The sequence below is a fragment of the Ornithorhynchus anatinus genome, chromosome X5 (assembly GCF_004115215.2).
Source record: "Ornithorhynchus anatinus isolate Pmale09 chromosome X5, mOrnAna1.pri.v4, whole genome shotgun sequence".
Lineage (NCBI taxonomy): Eukaryota > Metazoa > Chordata > Mammalia > Monotremata > Ornithorhynchidae > Ornithorhynchus > Ornithorhynchus anatinus.
Genome location: NC_041753.1, coordinates 25,370,150 through 25,387,719, shown reverse-complemented (window position 1 = coordinate 25,387,719; position 17,570 = coordinate 25,370,150). Strand labels below are relative to the sequence as shown.

At 49.8% G+C, this 17,570-nt stretch overlaps 1 long non-coding RNA gene and 1 other non-coding gene across 2 annotated transcripts; both read right to left on the bottom strand.

The window, feature by feature from the left end:
• Positions 1-521: 521 nt before the first annotated feature.
• LOC120638147 lies at positions 522-17,014 on the bottom strand. Its single transcript, XR_005659652.1, has 2 exons — positions 16,918-17,014; positions 522-644 (listed from the first exon to the last, which is right to left on the bottom strand). It is a non-coding gene; the product is annotated as an uncharacterized LOC120638147 (long non-coding RNA).
• A 178-nt stretch (positions 17,015-17,192) lies between these two features.
• Positions 17,193-17,330, bottom strand: LOC114808561. The gene has a single exon (XR_003756408.1). It is a non-coding gene; the product is annotated as a small nucleolar RNA SNORA7 (small nucleolar RNA).
• Positions 17,331-17,570: the final 240 nt, after the last annotated feature.

Sequence of the window (17,570 nt, the reverse complement as noted above, 5' to 3'; positions counted from 1 at the left end):
GCTACATTTTCTGATGTACTGATCGTTGAGTCCGGCTGTCCTGTCCCAGGTTTGTGAGGCTGTAACAAGCCTCCCCCACCCCTCTATTCCCTACGGAAAGAGTCAAACACAGAATTTAGCAGGCGACGTCAAGAACGGGAACCACAAACCTATAGCCTGAAATTGCCATGTGTTACTTATTATAACTTGATTTTTAAAAGACCAAGGCTCTCGTTGTCAGAGGAAAGCATTCTACGATGGAAACAAATTTGCCGTATTTGAAAATTTCTAAATGGGAGAAATTTTTCTTAAAACTGCCCAAGCATAGATTGAAATGCATGAACATTCAGGACTCGCAGGTAACGCCAAAAAGGAAAGATGCCTAATCCCCTTCAAAAACCCATGTGTGCTTCTCCCGGGAATGAAAAATGTACGGAGGAAATAGCAATCTAAAGTGAATCGCGGGGTCAGAGAACCGAGCCGCCCAGAAACTTAAAATGGAGTTTCCACCTCATCGTCCGAAATGAGCCGACGAGCCTCAGTTTGAATTTTCTCGGTCCAACCCATTATTACATCTCTTCAGGTTCATTTATCACTGGAGTAGCTGGACTCTTCCCCAAAACAGCCCTTTGAGGTGAGGAGAAAGCAGAAGAGGGCTGGAAGTCCTAGGAATGAGGGAGGAGAGAGAAATTAGTATAAATCTGTACATATCCATAATTTATCTTAATGTCTGTCTCCCCCTCTAGACTGTAATGCTCACTGTGGGCAGGGAACATGTCTACTAAATCTCTGGTCGTGTACTCTCCCAAATGCTTAGTACACAGTAAGTCCTCGACCTCCAACCTCTGACCTTGTGATTAAGTTGCCATTCACACAACCGGGACCTGTTGGTGGGCAAGGTGAGGTCAACTCAAGGTGAGAAGCAGTGTTGTCTAGTGGATAGAGCAGGGACCTGGGAGTCACAAGGGCCTGGGTTCCAATCCCAGCTCCCCCATTTGCCTGCTGTGTAACCTTGAGCAAGTCACGTCACTTCTCTGTGCTTCGGTTCCCTCAGCTGTAAAATGAGAATGAAGACTGTGAGCCCCATGTGGGACAGGGACTGTGTCCAACCTGATTAGCTTGAATCTACCCCAGCGCTTAGTACAGGGCCTGGCACATAGTGAGCGCTTAACACTATTTAAAAAAACTCAATTCAGGGAAAGGAGCTCTGAGGAGATACCATCTCTGTCCTATCTCCTGGGAGCACTCCTTCCCAAGCCTTTGAAGCAGCTCTGGTCATTCCAAAGTGCGCTGGTGAAACCCTTCATCAAACCACGTTTCTCTGTTCCTTCGAGTCACGGGAAAATCTCACACTTCCCATGAAGCTTCTCCACATGACCCCTTTCATTCCACTGTACTTCGGTAGCCCAACAGGCCTGTGTTTTCTGTGTAGAAAATGTTAAAATGTTTCTGCTGTTTTGTTCTGTGTCTTGTGCACACATTTTCCTGCCATTTAGGTTGCATGTGTCTTTATTTTATTGAAATCTTTATGTGTGTGTATTTGCATCTATCCTGCCTCTCCTATTAGACTGTAAACTCTTCAAGAGCAGGGACCATGTCCAGTCCTTTCTCCGAAATTCCATTCAGTGCGTGTGTGTGTTTATGTGTCTGTGTCTGTGCGGGTATAGGCATCTGTGTCCGGTCTCTTTGGGAACTCTCCACAGCACACCAGAAATTGTATGTGTTTGTCCTCTTTCCCCAACCCGATTGTAAGCTCTTCAGGGTAGGGATTCTGTCTTATCCTCCCTCTGTAAATCCACTCAGCCCCTCATATTGGGCTTTGTCCCAGGCCTTCCCTGACTTAAGCCCTCTCTTCCCCTATTCGTCCTCCCTTCTGCATCACCTGCCCTAGGGTCTGTACCCCTTAAGCACTTTGATATTCACCTCACCCCCGGATGCACAGAACTTACATACATGTTCTTCACTTGGCTCTAGTGCCCTCCAGTGTGGGCAGGGATCGTCTCTCCTTATTGCCGAATTGTACTTTCCAAGCACTTGGTACAGTGCTCTGCACACGGTAAGCGTTCAGTAAATATGACTGAATGAATGAGGGTGCCCTGATCTCGCCTGTCTCGCCACCGACCCCCGGCCCACGTCCTGCCTCCGGCCTGGAATGCCCTCCCCCCCTCAAATCCGCCAGACAGTTACTCTCCCCCCGGCCGGTTCAAAGCCTTATTGAAGGCACATCTCCTCCAAGAGGCTTTCCCAGACTAAGCCCCGCTTTTCCTCATCTCCCATTCCCTTCTGCATCCCTTGTGGTCAGAGATCCTATCTACCGACTCTTTCATACTGTGCCCTCCCAAGCACTCAGCACAGTGAAGACACTCAATCAATATTATTGATGGGCTGACTTGGCTTCCACCTCCATCTGTTGGGACCTCCCTGCCAGCCGTGGGGTTTCTGGAAAGAGGAATCAGGCTAGGAGTCTTCACGACCTCCTCTCCAGAAATGGGGTTCTCTGCCTGGGGGGCCCCATCATTCAGGGTACTGATGACCCTATACTGACAAGTCCTGCGATGACAGGGCAGTGCTGACACTCTCCTGGAGCCCCTGTTGCCGAACTGTACGTTCCAAGTGCCTAGTACAGTGCTCTGCACACAGTAAGCGCTCAATAAATACGATTGAATGAATGAATGAATGAATGGAGCACTTGAAAGAAGACAGAAGCTCTGATAAATGTCTTCCTGTAATTACTCCACGGTTTCTGCTCCTCCACCTGGTGTCAGGGACTTGAAAAACACGCAGTTTAAGGCAGCTGACAGCATCCAGCGGATCGGGACATCTTGCTGACATTCCACGTACTTCTGGACGATCATTATACGTGGCCCTTTGCAGCTTTGAGCCACACCAGGCCCTTTGGCAAATCATTTCTCAGAAGCTGCGCAGATCAGTAACCGACTCCAGCCCCAGAGGACGGGGGGGGGGGGGGGGGAAGTCAGAGAAGGCAGAGTATAATATCTGTTTTCCTACTAACTAATCTGCCTGAGCCTTTGCTCCTTCTCTAAATTTTTTCTTCCTTCTACACCTGCTTTGGGTCAGCAGATGTACTGTCTTGAGGGAAATATTGACTCTAGCAGAGAACTTCCTGCCAGCAGGATCCCTGGTGGAGCAGAGAAAGGAATGTTCGTAGTCTTTCTCTTGGAAAGGGTTTGTGTGGAGGGAGCTCTGGATGCTGGCTGTTAGATGGAAGAATGACAGGGTTGGAAGTATCCAAGGCCTTGGTATGTGAAGAAAAAGCCAAACCGGCCCGGCCTTCCTGGCCCCTCCAGCCTCTTGAGCTGTACCCAGGAAGGTATAACTCATGTTTCTGCAACAGGGGTCCTTCTCTAGAGAGACCCAGGATCGATCGATAATAATAACGATGATGATGACGATGATGGTATTGGTTAAGCGCTTACTATGTGCCGAGCACCGTTATAAACCCTGGGGTAGAGGGTACAGGGTCGGACACAGTCCCTGCCCGACACGGGGCTCGTAGGGAGGAGGGTGGGTATTGAATCTCCATTTTCCAGATGAGGAAAGACTGAGGCACAGAGAAGTTAAGCGACTTGCCCAAGGTCATGCAGCGGGCGAGAGGTCGAGCCAGGACCGGATCTCAAATCCTCTGACTCCCAGACCCAGGTACAGCGGAGTTAGTAGACACGACGCCCGTCCAGGAGGAGCTTACGGTCTAGAGGGAGAGACGGACGCTAATATAAAGAAGTTAATTCTGGATAGGTACATGAGTGCTCTGGGCCCGAGGGTGGGGTGAATATCGAGTGTTTAATGGTTACAGATCGGAGGGCACTGCTGACGCAGAAGGGAGTGTGAGTATGGGAAACGAGGGCTTAGGCAGGAAAGGCCCTTGTAACCCATGAAGAATCTGAGTTATGTCTGGAGGTCGAGGTCTGGCCACAGCAGCTTGCAGAAGAGTCAGTCCTAATGGAAGACTCCCTACCTTCATTCGCACACCCTGACTCAACATTTCCCAATTTCTTTTCTACTCCACTGTCTCTATGAGGATGCTGCCTCGATGCGCGTTCCCCACCAGGCATAAACGCAAACACCGAGGCATTCATCCCCCCAAGTTCTACCTTCTCGCAGGCTCAGAGTCATCCTGTTTCATTCATTTTTCTATGACTGACTTGGCTGAACTGCAGTTCAATATTAATCATGGCCGTGAACGATTCAGATGAGAAATTATAGCATTCTCTTCTTTCTTTCACCCAAAGAGCGGAATGTTCTTCCCCAATCAGGAGCATCTCTGAAGGTATGTTTATTAATAATAATTATTATTATTATTATGGTATTAAGTGCTTACTATGTGCCAAGCACCGTTCTAAGCGCTGGGGTAGATACAGGGAAATCAGGTTGTTCCTCGTGGGGCTCACAGTTCTAATCCCCATTTTACAGATGAGGTAACTGAGGCACAGAGAAGTTAAGTGGCTTGCCCAAGGTCACACAGCAGACGAGTGGCGGAGCCTGGATTAGAACCCACGTCCTCTGACCGCCAAGCCTTTTCACTAAGCCACTTTAACTGATGTCTACCCCGAGAAGCAGCGTGAGAAGCAGAGTGGCCCAGTGGAAAGAACTCAAACCTGGGGCTCTGAGGATCTGGATTCTAATCCCGGCTCTGCCACTTGTCTGCTGCGTGACCTTGGGCAAGTCACAAACACCAGTTCCCTCATCTGCAGAATGGGGATTCAAGACCTGTTCTCCCTCCTACTTCGACTGTGAGGCCAGTGTGGGACCTGATTATCTTGTATCTACCCCAATGTTTAGGACAGTGCTTGGCACATAGCGTGTAATAAATACCGCAAGATCAATATAATAATGATATTATAATATACAATAATAACAATAATCGTTAAAGTGCTGACAAAACCAAAATGCATGCTGGAGTAAAGGAGAGGGACTATCTACCAAAATTCAGTAAGCCCATATGCACCTCAGTAGCAGCAGTAATAAAAATAATAATAATAATAATAATAACGTTGGTATGTGTTAAGCGCTTACTATGTGCCAAGCACTGTTCTAAGAGCTGGGGTAGATAGAGGGTAATCAGGTTGTCTCACATGAGGCTCACAGTCTTCATCCCCATTTTACAGATGAGGTAACTGGGGCACTGAGAAGGGAAGTGACTTGCCCAAAGTCACACAGCTGACAGGTGGCGGAGGTGGGATTAGAACCCATGACCCCTGACACCTCAGCCCGTGCTCTTTCCACTGAGCCAGGCTGCTTTGGATATTAGACTCAGAAGCCTCTGAGTCTATTGATTGGGTGCCTATTCAAAAGTGGGACACAAGTGGGAGAGAAAACCAATTGAGATGGATGAAAATAGAAGGGAAAGAAGCTGAGCAAAGCAAATAAATTCACTTTAGGAAAGTAAATTTCAACAAGTTGAAGACCACGGGAAGATTCGGGAGTCAATAACCAAGTACAGTGCTCTCCACACAGTAAGCGCTCAATAGATATGATTGAGTGCACTCGTTTGCAAATTCTTGGAATAATAATTATGGTACTTGTTAAGCACTTACTTTGTGCCAAGCGCTGTTCTAAGCACTGGGATAGACGGATAGACACCCTTTACAGTCCCTGTCCCCCACCGGGCTCACAGCCTAGGTAGGAGGGAGCAGGATTTAATCCCCACTTTACAGGTGAGGAAACTGAGGCACAGAGAAGTTAAGTGATTTGCCCAAGCTCATACGGCAGACAAGTGGGGGAGCTGGGCTTAGAATCCAGATCATCTGACACCCAGGCTTGGGCTCTTTCCAATAGGCCATGCTGCTTTTCTTAGAAGAGCACAAAATCTTAGCATTTCAGACCATATTATCAAAGGGAAGTTCAAACGTGTGGCTTTAAGGCACACAATCCGTTCTCTTCCCCGCTACTTATCTTCGCTGCTCTCCTACCATACTCCGGTTCACCAGTTTAGTTCCTCTTTACGCCAGTTTATTCACAGTACCTCGTTCTTCTCTCTCTTGCCAGTGACCTCTTGCCCACACCCTCCCTCCTGCCTGCAATTTCCTCCCTTTTCACATCCGGCAGACCACTGGTCTTCCAAACTTCAGAGGTCCTTCTGAATTCTCATCACTTTCAGGAGGCCTTCCCTGATTAACCTCTCATCTCCGAAGCCTCTTTCCCTCCCGTGTGCCACTCGGGCACTTCCGTCTCACTAAGCACTTGGCTTTCTCCCTACCTATAATTCTTTTTAGTGTCTGTCTTCTCCACCGTATTGTAAGCTCCTTGTGAGCTACTAACTCTTATTATAGTCCCTGAGTGCTTAGTACAGTGCTCTGCAATTAATCGATCAATCAGTGATATTTATCGAGCGCTTACTGTGTGCAGAGCACTGTACTAAGGGCTTGAGAGAGCACACGATACAACAGAGTTGGCAGACACGTTCCCTGCCCGCCAGGAGTTTGCAGTCTAGAGGGGGAGGCAGGCATTAAAAGAAATTAGGGATACGTACGTAAGTGCTGCGGGGCGGAGGGAGGGGTGACTATCGAGGGCCTGAAGGGGACAGGTCCAAGTTCACAGGTGATGCAGAGTACGAGAGATGCGGGTTTAGTAGGCAAAGGCCTCTTGAAGATGTGATTTTAATAAGGTGGGGAGAGCGGTGGTCTGTCCGATGTGAAGTGGGAGGGAGTTCCAGGCCGGAGGGAGGATGTGGACAAGGCGTCAGTGGTGAGTTAGACGAGATCGAGGTACAGTGAGTAGGTTGGCGTTAGAGGAGCGACGTTTGCGGGCTAGGTAGTAGGAGGAGGTCGGCGAGGTAAGGCAGGAGGGGGGGAACTGATTGAATGCTTTAGGCGGGAGTTTCTGTTTGATGCCGAGATGGAAGGGCAACCGCTGGAGGTTTTTGAGGATTTGGGAGATGTGAACTGAACAGTTTTTCAGACAAATGATCTGATCAATAGTATTTATAATAATGATGATGATGATGATGATGATGATGGTATTTGTTAAGCACTATGTGCCAAGCACTTTTCTAAGCGCTGGGGTAGATACAAGGTAATCAGGTAGTCCCATGAGAGGCTCACAGTCTTAATCCCCATTTTGCAGATGAGGTAACTGAAGCAAAGAGAAGTTGAGTTGCTTGCCCAAAGTCACAGGGCTGATAAGCGGCGGAGCCGGGATTGGAACTCACGGCCTCTGACCCCCAAGCCGGGGGTCTTTCCACTAAGCCACGCTGCTTCCCCATTTATTCCTATTTATGGAGTGCTTACTAGGTGCAGAGCACCGTACTAAATGCTTAGGGGAATACGGTGCAACAGAGTTAGCTGGACATGTTCCCTGCCCTCAAAGAGCGTAGAGTCCAGAGGGGGAGACAGACATTTATATAAGTAATTTATAATATATCATTTATAGATATGTACATAATCTATAGAGTGCAGTATGGACTGGAGTGGAGAGATGCAGGAGGCAGGGAGGTCAGTGAGGAGGCCGAGACAGCAGTCAAGATAGGATAGGACAGGTGCTTGGATCAGCACGGTAGCGGTTTGGATGGAGCGGGGAGGGTGGATTTTTGTGATGCTGCGAAGGTAGAACCAACAGGATTTGGTGGCAGATTGAATCTGTCTGGAATAAGCACTCAAAAAACACTACCGGGTGATTCCCCACCTCCCCGATCCCTTGCCCGCAATGACCTGGCCACCTACTTTATTGAGAAAATTGAAACCATCAGGCCTCATCTCCCTAAAATCTCCCCTGGCCCTTCCCAGTCCCTCCCTCCTCCTGCCCCTTCTTCAACTCTCCCACCTTTCCCAGCAGTGTCTCAAGAGAGATCTCCTGCCTCCTCTCAAAATCCACCCCCTCCACCTGTGCATCCGACCCCAATCAAAACACTTGCGCCTTCCCTTCTTCCCTCCCTGGCTGCCATCTGCAACCGTTCCCTCGCCGAAGGCTTCTTCCCCACTGCTTTCCAACATGCCCAAGTCTCCCTTATCCTGAAAAAAAAAAATCCCACCCTTGACCCCACGGCTCCCGCCAGTTATCACCCCACCTCCCTCCTACCATTCCTCTCCAAACTTCTTGACCGAGTTGCCTACACCCGCTGTCTCAAGATCCTCTCCTCCAATTGACTCCTTGACCCTCCCCAATCAGGCTTCCGTCCCCTTCACTCCGCAGAAACCGCCCTCCCAGAGGTCACCAGTGATCTCCTTCTTGCCAAATCCAACGGCCTCTACTCCATCCTCATCCTCCTCGACCTCTCAGCTGCCTTCGACATTATAGACCACCCCCTTCTCTGGGAAACATAACCCAATGTTCACCGACTCTGCCCTCTCCTGGTTCTCCTCTTATCTCTCTGGCCGCTCATTCTCAGACTCTTTCGTGGGCTCCTCCCACCTCCTAACTGCGGGAGTCCCTCAAGTCCTCAGTCTGGGTTCCCTTCTATTCTACACTCACTCCCTTGGAGAAGCAGCATGACGCAGTGGATAGAGCATGGGCCTGGGGTTCTACCCCTGGCTCCACCATGTCTCTGCTGTGTGACCCTGGGCAAGTCACTTAACTTCTCTGGGCCTCAGTTACCTCATCTGCAAAATGGGGATTGAGCCTGTGGGCCCTATGTGGGACAACCTGATGTACCCCAGCGCTTAGAACAGTGCTTGGCTCATAGTAAACGCTTAACAAATGCCATAATTATTATTATTATTATTATTGTTAAACATACCTTCAGAGAGGCTCCTAAGTGGGGAAGAACATTCTGCTCCTTGGGTAAAAGAAAGAAGAGGATGCTATAATTTGTTATCTGAATCATTCATAGCAATGATTAATGTTGAACTGCAGTTCAGCTGCCATTACTTCCCTGTAGACTGCGAGCTCGTTGCGGGCAGGGAATCTGCCAGTTTCTTGTTCTCCTGTCCCCTCCCAAGCGCTTAGTACAGTGCCCTGCACACAGTCAGCGCTCATTAAATACGACTGACTGACTGATTGTTGTACTCTCCCAACCACTTAGTACGGTGCTGGGTACTCACTAGGTCGACCGCACTCACTGATTGCTTCAACTCCACAGATACAAGATAGAGGAAGCAGGGTGGTCTAGTGGAGAGAGCATGGGCCTGGGATCTGGGTTCTGATTCCACCTCCCTGCTGTGTGACCTTGGGCAAGTCACTTAACTTCTGTGGGCCGCAGTCTTCTGATCTGCAAAATGGGGATTCAATACCGGTCTCCTTCCTACTTCGACTGCGCACCCCACGTGGGACCTGATTATCCTGTAGCTACCCCAGCGCTTAGTCCAGTGACCGGCATGTAGAGAGAGTAGAGAAGCAGCATGGCTCACTGGAAAGAGCACGGGCTTTGGAGTCAGAGGTCATGGGTTCGAACCCCGGCTCTACCACTTGTCAGCTGTGTGACTTTGGGCAAGTCACTTAACTTCTCGGTGCCTCAGTTACCTCATCTGTAAAATGGGGATTAAGACTGTGAGCCCCACGTGGGACAACCTGATTCCCCTGTGTCTACCCCAGCGCTTAGAACAGTGCTCGGCACATAGTAAGCGCTTAACAAATACCAACATTATTATTATTATTACTCTCCCAACCACTTAGTACGGTGCTGGGTACTCACTAGGTCGACCGCACTCACTGATTGCTTCAACTCCACAGATACAAGATAGAGGAAGCAGGGTGGTCTAGTGGAGAGAGCATGGGCCTGGGATCTGGGTTCTGATTCCACCTCCCTGCTGTGTGACCTTGGGCAAGTCACTTAACTTCTGTGGGCCGCAGTCTTCTGATCTGCAAAATGGGGATTCAATACCGGTCGGTCTCCTTCCTACTTCGACTGCGCACCCCACGTGGGACCTGATTATCCTGTAGCTACCCCAACGCTTAGTCCAGTGACCGGCATGTAGCGAGAGCTTAACGATGATCTTAATCATCATTACAGTAGAGGAAAGACTGGGCACGGGAGTGGTACTGTTACGGCACGGCGGACAACAGACACGACCGTACAATATAAAATAACTTCTGTGGCTCCTATATTGGCCTTTTCACCCCTATAGGTGACTCCCACCACCGGTGGCCTCTTTTGGGGGTATGAAGGACAAGTTGATGTTCTTCACAGTCAAGCAGCACCCATTGGGCCTCTCCTCAGTTATGTGCCCACCAATGATCTGTTAACTGGGAGCATGAAGAGTCTGAAGAAGCGGTGGCGGGTATTTCAATCGGAACTAAATTTCTTACTTGTCTAGAGTCTCGTTTTGTTTTGGACCAAGCTATCGCTTTGCCCATCAATCTCCGTCCCTTCCTCTCTCTCTCTCTTTCTCTCTTCTCCCCCTTCCCGCCAACCCCAACCTCATTTGGTTGTCCAAGAAGGGAATTTTGAACTCTGTGAACAACCACACCCAGGCAGGCATGAGTTGGAAATGGCTCCTGCCCTAACCAGCACAAATTCATCTGCCAGATCGTTTTTGATTCCAGAGTTTGCCTCTCTTTTACTCCCAGAGACTAAGCATCCAAGACGTCACAGAAATGAGTCATAACGTGGCATGTAGACGCTCATGGCTCCCCGTTGCAGTTTTTATTAGTGAAGGGGAAGGCCCGAGAAACACAACGGGCTGGAAAGAACACAACGGGCTGGAAAGAACCCTGTGCCCTCTAGATCAGGAACTGGGAGCCTTCTGGGCCTTGTCTCCCGCTTCCATCGGGAGGGCCAAGGGGCGGGACCTGACTTGGTGTCCAGTAGAGCTTGTTGTGAGCAGGGAACGTGTCTACCAGCTCTGTTAGTAGTTGATACAGTGCTCTCACCCAGTGAGCGCTCAGTAAATAGCACTGATTGATTGATTGGCATAAGAGAAGCCCAGTGGTTAGAACCGAGAGAGGGAAGAAAGGGGGTGGGCATGAAAAGAACCAAGCGGTTGCAGCCACGGTGGGGATGGCTCACTGAAGTGGGATCGAGTCAGGGGCTGGGGAATCTAATCCAGAGTCTTGGACGATGACCGTAGAACTACAAAGGCCCAGGACATGTCGGCCCTGGGGAATGACGTCTGTATCCAGCTGGAAACAAGATATCTCAACTCACTGCAAGACCATTCCACCTCCTCTCCTTTCCCTGACTTTAATCACTGACCAGTGGCCCAATTTTTAGAACCTCAGGAGGTGAAAGAGGACAGGTCAGATCGGGCCCCCGCCCTCTGGGACCTGACCAGCCAAGAGGAGGGCTGGGATTTTAGGCCTCACAGCCATTTGGTCCTGGGCCTTGCCAGGGCCAAGCTAGGCAGGTGATTCCTCATGACTCCTGAATTCTGTCCCATCTCCTCTTCCTCTTCACCACCCCAACCGCCAATGCTACAGATTGAGCAAGAGTAAGAGTCCCGCTAAGGTGCTCCCTGACCCCACCAATGTCTCTGCATGCTCTTCCTTTGCTGCGACCAGGGCACCCATATTCTTTCTTTCAGGGTGGCCCAGTGGAAAGAGCCCGGCCCTGGAAGTCAGAGGACCCGAGTTCTAATCTCGGTTCCGCCACCTGTCTGCCTAGTGACCTTGGGCAAGTGGCTTTACTTCTCTGGGCCTCAAAACCTCATCTGGAAATTGGGGACTAAGACTGTGATTCCCGTGTGGGACACGGATTGTGTCCAACCCCATTAGTTTGTGCCTATCCAAGCACTTAGTACAGCGCTTGGCACACAGTAAGCGCTTAACAGATACCATGAAAAAAAGCAACGACAGTGGGACCCCAGGAGGATCAGGGAGCAGAAAGCATTTCCTCTTGGGTATCCTTCATCTGGCGTTCGATGCAGAAACATTGTTCCTATCGTTCCCATTTCGACGTCTGCCCCAGCACGACCCCGACTCTACGGCTTTCAGATGGGCCTTTAAACAAGAGAAATTCTTCGGGACAGGAGGAAACTGGGACATATGAAGAAGGGAGTCTATAATCCAGACGTAAGCCCGTAGGCAAAGTCATTCGATGACCCTAACCCATCAAAGGCTACCCGACTCTCGGGCTTTCCAATACCACTGGAAGCCCTTTAACGGTATTATTGACGGCCGTGGCTTTTTGTTCATAGTGGCAGCACTGGCGATATTGAGGGATGCATGCCGGAAGAAAGAGAAAGTCTCCAGGAATCAATAAAGCCTTTCAGGTCGTTGTCACGGTCATTATCCTGATTGACGAGCATCTATCGGCTTCGTCTCGGCATTGCTGGGGCCGGGGGTGGGGCTTAGAGTCGGGCCCTGGAAAACCTCTGCCCGATGTTTGGCATTCAGTGGTTTCCCAGGCAGCGAGAATGGCACACACGGTGAGCTCTGCCTAAAGCGGGACTTCGCTGTTAGCTCTGCTCTTCCATAGCCGACCGCTCCCATTCAGGCCTATCGAGACGGAGGGGATGGTAACTTCCATCTGAGACAGCAGTTATTCCCAGTGGCCCGGAGGAGCAGTCAAGAAGGGCTGGAAACGAGTGAACTGGGCTGGGCTAACTCCGCTCCGCATGCCAGGAAACCGTGTCTAGGGTCAGGAAATCCAGGTCCCGGTGAGATCCTGTGGGATTCTCTCCGAGGTGGGAAGAGGAGGGGGGCAGAGGCAGAGCTCAGGAGCTGATCCCGGCTGCTTGTATGCCATTCCGCTACCTGAAATGGACAAGCTCTCCTGAAGATTACTGACAAATATCCAAAGGTCTCGGGGGATAGTCAAACCCTGTAACTGAGTTGGATGGAAAGAGATGGGTGGAGAGGGCTGGATAGTGTTGGCTAGAAGAATCCGCTCTCTTCCTCGGGGAAAAACCTTGGAAGGTGCATCCAGGTCTCCCAAAGAGAAGGTGGGGAGGTGGGAAACGCTTCATTTTGCCTGAGGCGTTTTTCTCTCTTTTGCCCTTTTCAGGATTTGGATGACAGAATTCATAGGAAAAGGTCAGGATCGTTGTTTGGAAGTGATAGCTGTTCTTTGCGGTATCTAAGAACTCCAGGGCTCTACCTTAGTTTGTAATGCACTCTCTCTCCCTTAGGGTCTCAGAGCAGCAGGGATTAGCTGCGGTTCCTACTTTGCTTTTTCCAAATCCGCAGCCTTGACATGGTATCATTGGAGTCCTTTTGTATTTTGTTTCCCTCGGGCTTTCTTGTTAGTTCTGAAAAGATGGAGGGTGGGGAATGAGTGAAATGGAAGACACCCAAAATGTCTTGGTCTTGAGATCATAAATTCTGAGAATTGGGCTGGGGAGGTTGATTTTCTAGAAGCGTCCAAGGGCTGCCTCCTTCTCCTCTACATCAAGACGCAGGGTGATTCTGGGGACAACGGCCCCAGGTCCCCTTCAAAGGGATGGAGATCTTCCAGCCAGGGTGGCCCTGGGCCCTCCACCTGGGAGCGGTGCCCAGAGGCATCGACCAACAGGGACACCCGTGCAATCAGTGGTCCGAGTTGATGACTCGGATCACCAACCCGACGGAACCCCTGTGGCGTCCCCCGGGGTAATAAGACTCCTCCCCCCGACACCTCCTCGAACCCCAAATTTTGCTGACCTGTGGCTCCCCGCTTTCGGGAGCTCTTGACATGCTCTGGTGCATTGAGCTCCCTCGATCGGCAGACACCCTTCACTCTTGTAGGGGCACCGAGGAGAGTTTAGATTCTTTGAGCCTAGTATGGGATTCCCTGGAGAGAGTTCCAGCTGAGTTGGGAGACTGAATGCTTATGAGAACAGTCTTTTGCCTTAATCAATCAAGCCGCGGTATTTATCGAGGGATTAGAGCACCTTACTCTGCGCTTACGTAGACCCAGCCTTACAACAGGTGAGGGGCAGTTAAGACCAGAAGCTGAGCCGCGGCTCGAGATCGTAAATTCTCAGACTTGCTTCTGGGGAGGCTGATTTTCTAGAAACATCCAAGGGCCACCTCCATCCAGCAGGTAGGTTCCCGACCCCGTCCCCCATTTGGAAACTGCATAGCCTCTCGATCAGAATCGTGCTGCAACTTACTGCTAGCCTTAAAGGTCTGGAACCTAGAAGCAGAGGTGTTAAGTCTTGGCCAGGGAGGATCCACAATAGGCGTTCCCATGTGAAAGAGCATTTTGCCCATTCTTAGGGTTTTTAAGGCACCGCAGAGGTCACTGCAGCCCAAGATGAATAGGTTGTAATGTGAGTGGAAAGACGCAAGGGAGACTGGGTCATTCAGCTCCATCCTGAAATCATCATGCACTTAACCTAGCCCCCTTAGGAAATATGTGTGAGCATGTGTGTGTGAGAGAGAGAGAGAGAGAATATACAGTCAGGGAGAGTCCTGACTCATAATACGTAGGAAGAGTAGCTGAGGGAGAATCCTATCCCTCACGATGCCCTGCCTTAAACTGCAAGGAGGGGGGAATGTGCACTCCAGAATGTGCTCCTCTAGCCCCCTAGGAGTGTAGGCCTGGCATAAGGCTTCCTTATGCAGGAACGGGGATCTGGAGACCCTTATTCAGCCCTATTCTCCCTGGGAGTCAGCAGGGGCTCCTTCCAGCCCCAAGGGGTCCCGAGTCAGGAGCTTGGGACTTGGGGTCACACTTATGACTGCTCTGTCTTCAGCAACTGAAGGGAAGGAAATGGAACTAATTTCAGGGTCCCCACTGACCTTTCACCATCACGTTTCTTCACAGATTTGTAATGAAACTGGAATTCCCAAAACATATAATGTGATATACTTGTTTTACAGTGCCGAATGTTTCTATTGAAGTGATTTTAGAAAGGAGTAAGAAATCCTGCTCCTCTTCACGGAGAGCCCCTTGGGAGGGGGATAGTGTCTGACCCGATCATCTTGTATCTGTCCCAGTGCTCAGTACAGTGCTTGGCACACAGTAAATGCTTAACAAATACCACACTTATTATTATTATTATTTAAGATATAGAAAAACAAAAGAGTGATGAAAAATTCCAATTAAGTACCCTTGCTGTTGGGTTGAATAGCCGTGAAACTTTATGGTTGTCAGCTTATGTTTCGTTGATTCTCCCCCGAACCCTCTCCCCCGCCCCGTTTTATAATTTGCCTGGCACACGTGGTGGCGTGTGTGTCTCTGACACATTTTAGGTTGTGAGTCGAGGAGGGGTCCAGTACGAGGAGAAATCTAGCATGTTCCTTGCCAGGGTGTGAGGCCGGGTCATAAACAGGAAGAAACACAAAATGGCTCCCGGCCAGACAGTGGAAGGATTCGTCAAAGAATAGACGAGGCAGGCATTCGATGTTCATCGACTGCCAGGAACACACTGGTCTTTTGACACCCCTGGAAAATGGCAACAGCAGCGGTGTCAGCTTAGGCTAGGGTGGACAATCTGTATCGAAACATAAAACAGGGTTCGGGGCTCCAGTAGAACTCTCCTTCAGAATTCCAGGATCAAATCCTCCAACATCTGTTTCATCTGACTCTCCGCCCAGTCTGTGTTACTCCTGAGCCAACTGGCAATAGATTTTCCTTGGCTGTCCAGAAATGGAGTGAGCATTTTTAGAAATTTCAAACCACCTTGACTTCCCTCCATCCCTCACAGGCTTTTTTTTGAGTTGAATCTTACACTTGCTTGGTCTATGTAGAGAATTCTTTTTATTCCACTTGGTGAAGATTTAGCATGGATTCTACCAAGTATTCGCTGGAATTGCCTGAATTTGTTACACCCCCCCCCCCCCAACACACACGGAGTTCAAGAGTAAAAATTTAGCTCCTGGAAGCCTAGAATTATTCTAGAGAGTAAGCCCGTCGTTGGGTAGGGATTGTCTCTATCTGTTGCCGAATTGTACTTTCCAAGCGCTTAGTACAGTGCTCTGCACGCAGTAAGCGCTCAATAAATTCGGTTGAATGAATGAATGATTTGCTGTAACTGCCTGAACACATCTCTCTTTCTTGCACACACACACACACACACACACACACACACACTTCAAGAATACAAATATAGCAGCTGGAAGCCTAGAATTATTCTAGAGAGTAAGGATTTGCCGTAACTGCCTGAGCACATTTCACTCACACCCACACACACAATTCAAGAATAAGAATAAAAATTTAGCCGCTGGAAGCCTAGGATTACTCTAGAGAGTAAGGATTTGCTGTAACTGTCTGAACACATCACACGCTCACACAAATGCACACAAACACGCACACAGTCTCTCAATTCAGGAATAAAATGCCATGGACTTCATGGGCTTAGAGGCCCCTGGGTTCAGTCGGTAGGAGAGGGTGTCCATTCGAGTTGTGTGAGGGTTTAAGCCCTTCAGTCACTCTCTTCAGGGGCTCGGTACGGTGCTTGGCACCTAGTAAGTGTTCAACCAATACCATCATTAATTCATTAGTTGACTTAACCCCTGACTCAGCCAAGAGTGACCACAAGCAGGAGGAGGAGGGAGTGATTAGAAGGGGGAAGTGGTGACATCGGTAATCGTGTGGGGCCGCTACAGGTTTTCAGTGACTGGAAGCGGGTCTAACGATGGGCGAAAACTAAATCCGAGGCTGGGGTGGGAGTAGGTACTGTAGATGTAGCGGCCCTCTTTCCCCAGAATCTCAATCGTATTCATTCAGTCGTATTTATTGAGCGCTTACTGGGTGCAGAGCACTGTACTAAGCGCTTGGAAAGTACAACATATACTGTACGCCACTGACTGTTCTACATCGCACTCTTCACTGTTTCCATTGGTTTCCCCGGCAGCAGGTTGGCTTACTTAATCGATCAATCGATCATATGCATTGATCATGTACTGTTTGCAGAACACTGTATTAAGCTCTTGGGAGAGTACAATATAACAGAGTTGGTAGACACGTTTCCTGCCCACCACGAGCTTTATAGCGTAGAGGGGGAGAGTCAACGGAGCTAGGTGGGAAGGCCTTGAGTGGACGTTGGGACGCACACTTTATATCACCCGATTTTGAATGGCATGGCTTCCTCTGATAGTTCCTCTCTTCCCATTCATATCCATTCCCCAACTGTCAAGTATATTTGGCTCGAGTCACAATTAGTGGTATAAAATCAGACCTACCGCTGGTAAGGGCACAGCAGACTTGAAGTAACAAGCGGTCTCGTCACGACTTGTCTTACGCCGTCGAGTCGTTTCCGACCCGTAGCGACACCACGGACGCATCTCTCCCAGAACGCCCCGCTCTCCATCTGCAATCGTTCTGGTAGCGCATCCATAGAGTTTTCTTGGTCAAAATCCGGAAGCGGTTTACCATCGCCTCCTTCCGCGCGGTAAACTCGAGTCTCCGCCCTCGCCTCTCTCCCACGCAGCTGCTGCCCAGCACGGGTGAGTTTTGACTTTGTAGCAGATGGGCTCCCACTCGCTAGCCACTGGCCGAGCTAGGAACGGAACGGGTAGGCCTCTGCTTGATTCTCCCTCCCGTAGCCGAGACTGGTAGAGTACTGGAAACTCTGCAGGTGCGACCCTGAGGGGAACAGGCGGTACCTCCTTAGAGAAACTCTTAGGCTTATTCAAATCACATCTCCTCCAAGAGGCCTTCCCCAACTAAGCCCTCATTTCCCCTACTCCCTCTCCCTTCTGCATCAGCTTCACGGCGCTTCCGTCCATGTCCGTGATCGATTTTAAGGTCTGTCTCCCCGTCTCGACTGTAAGCTCCCTGTGGGCAGAGAACACGTCTACCGACTCTATTACACTGTATTCTCCCAAGTGCTTAG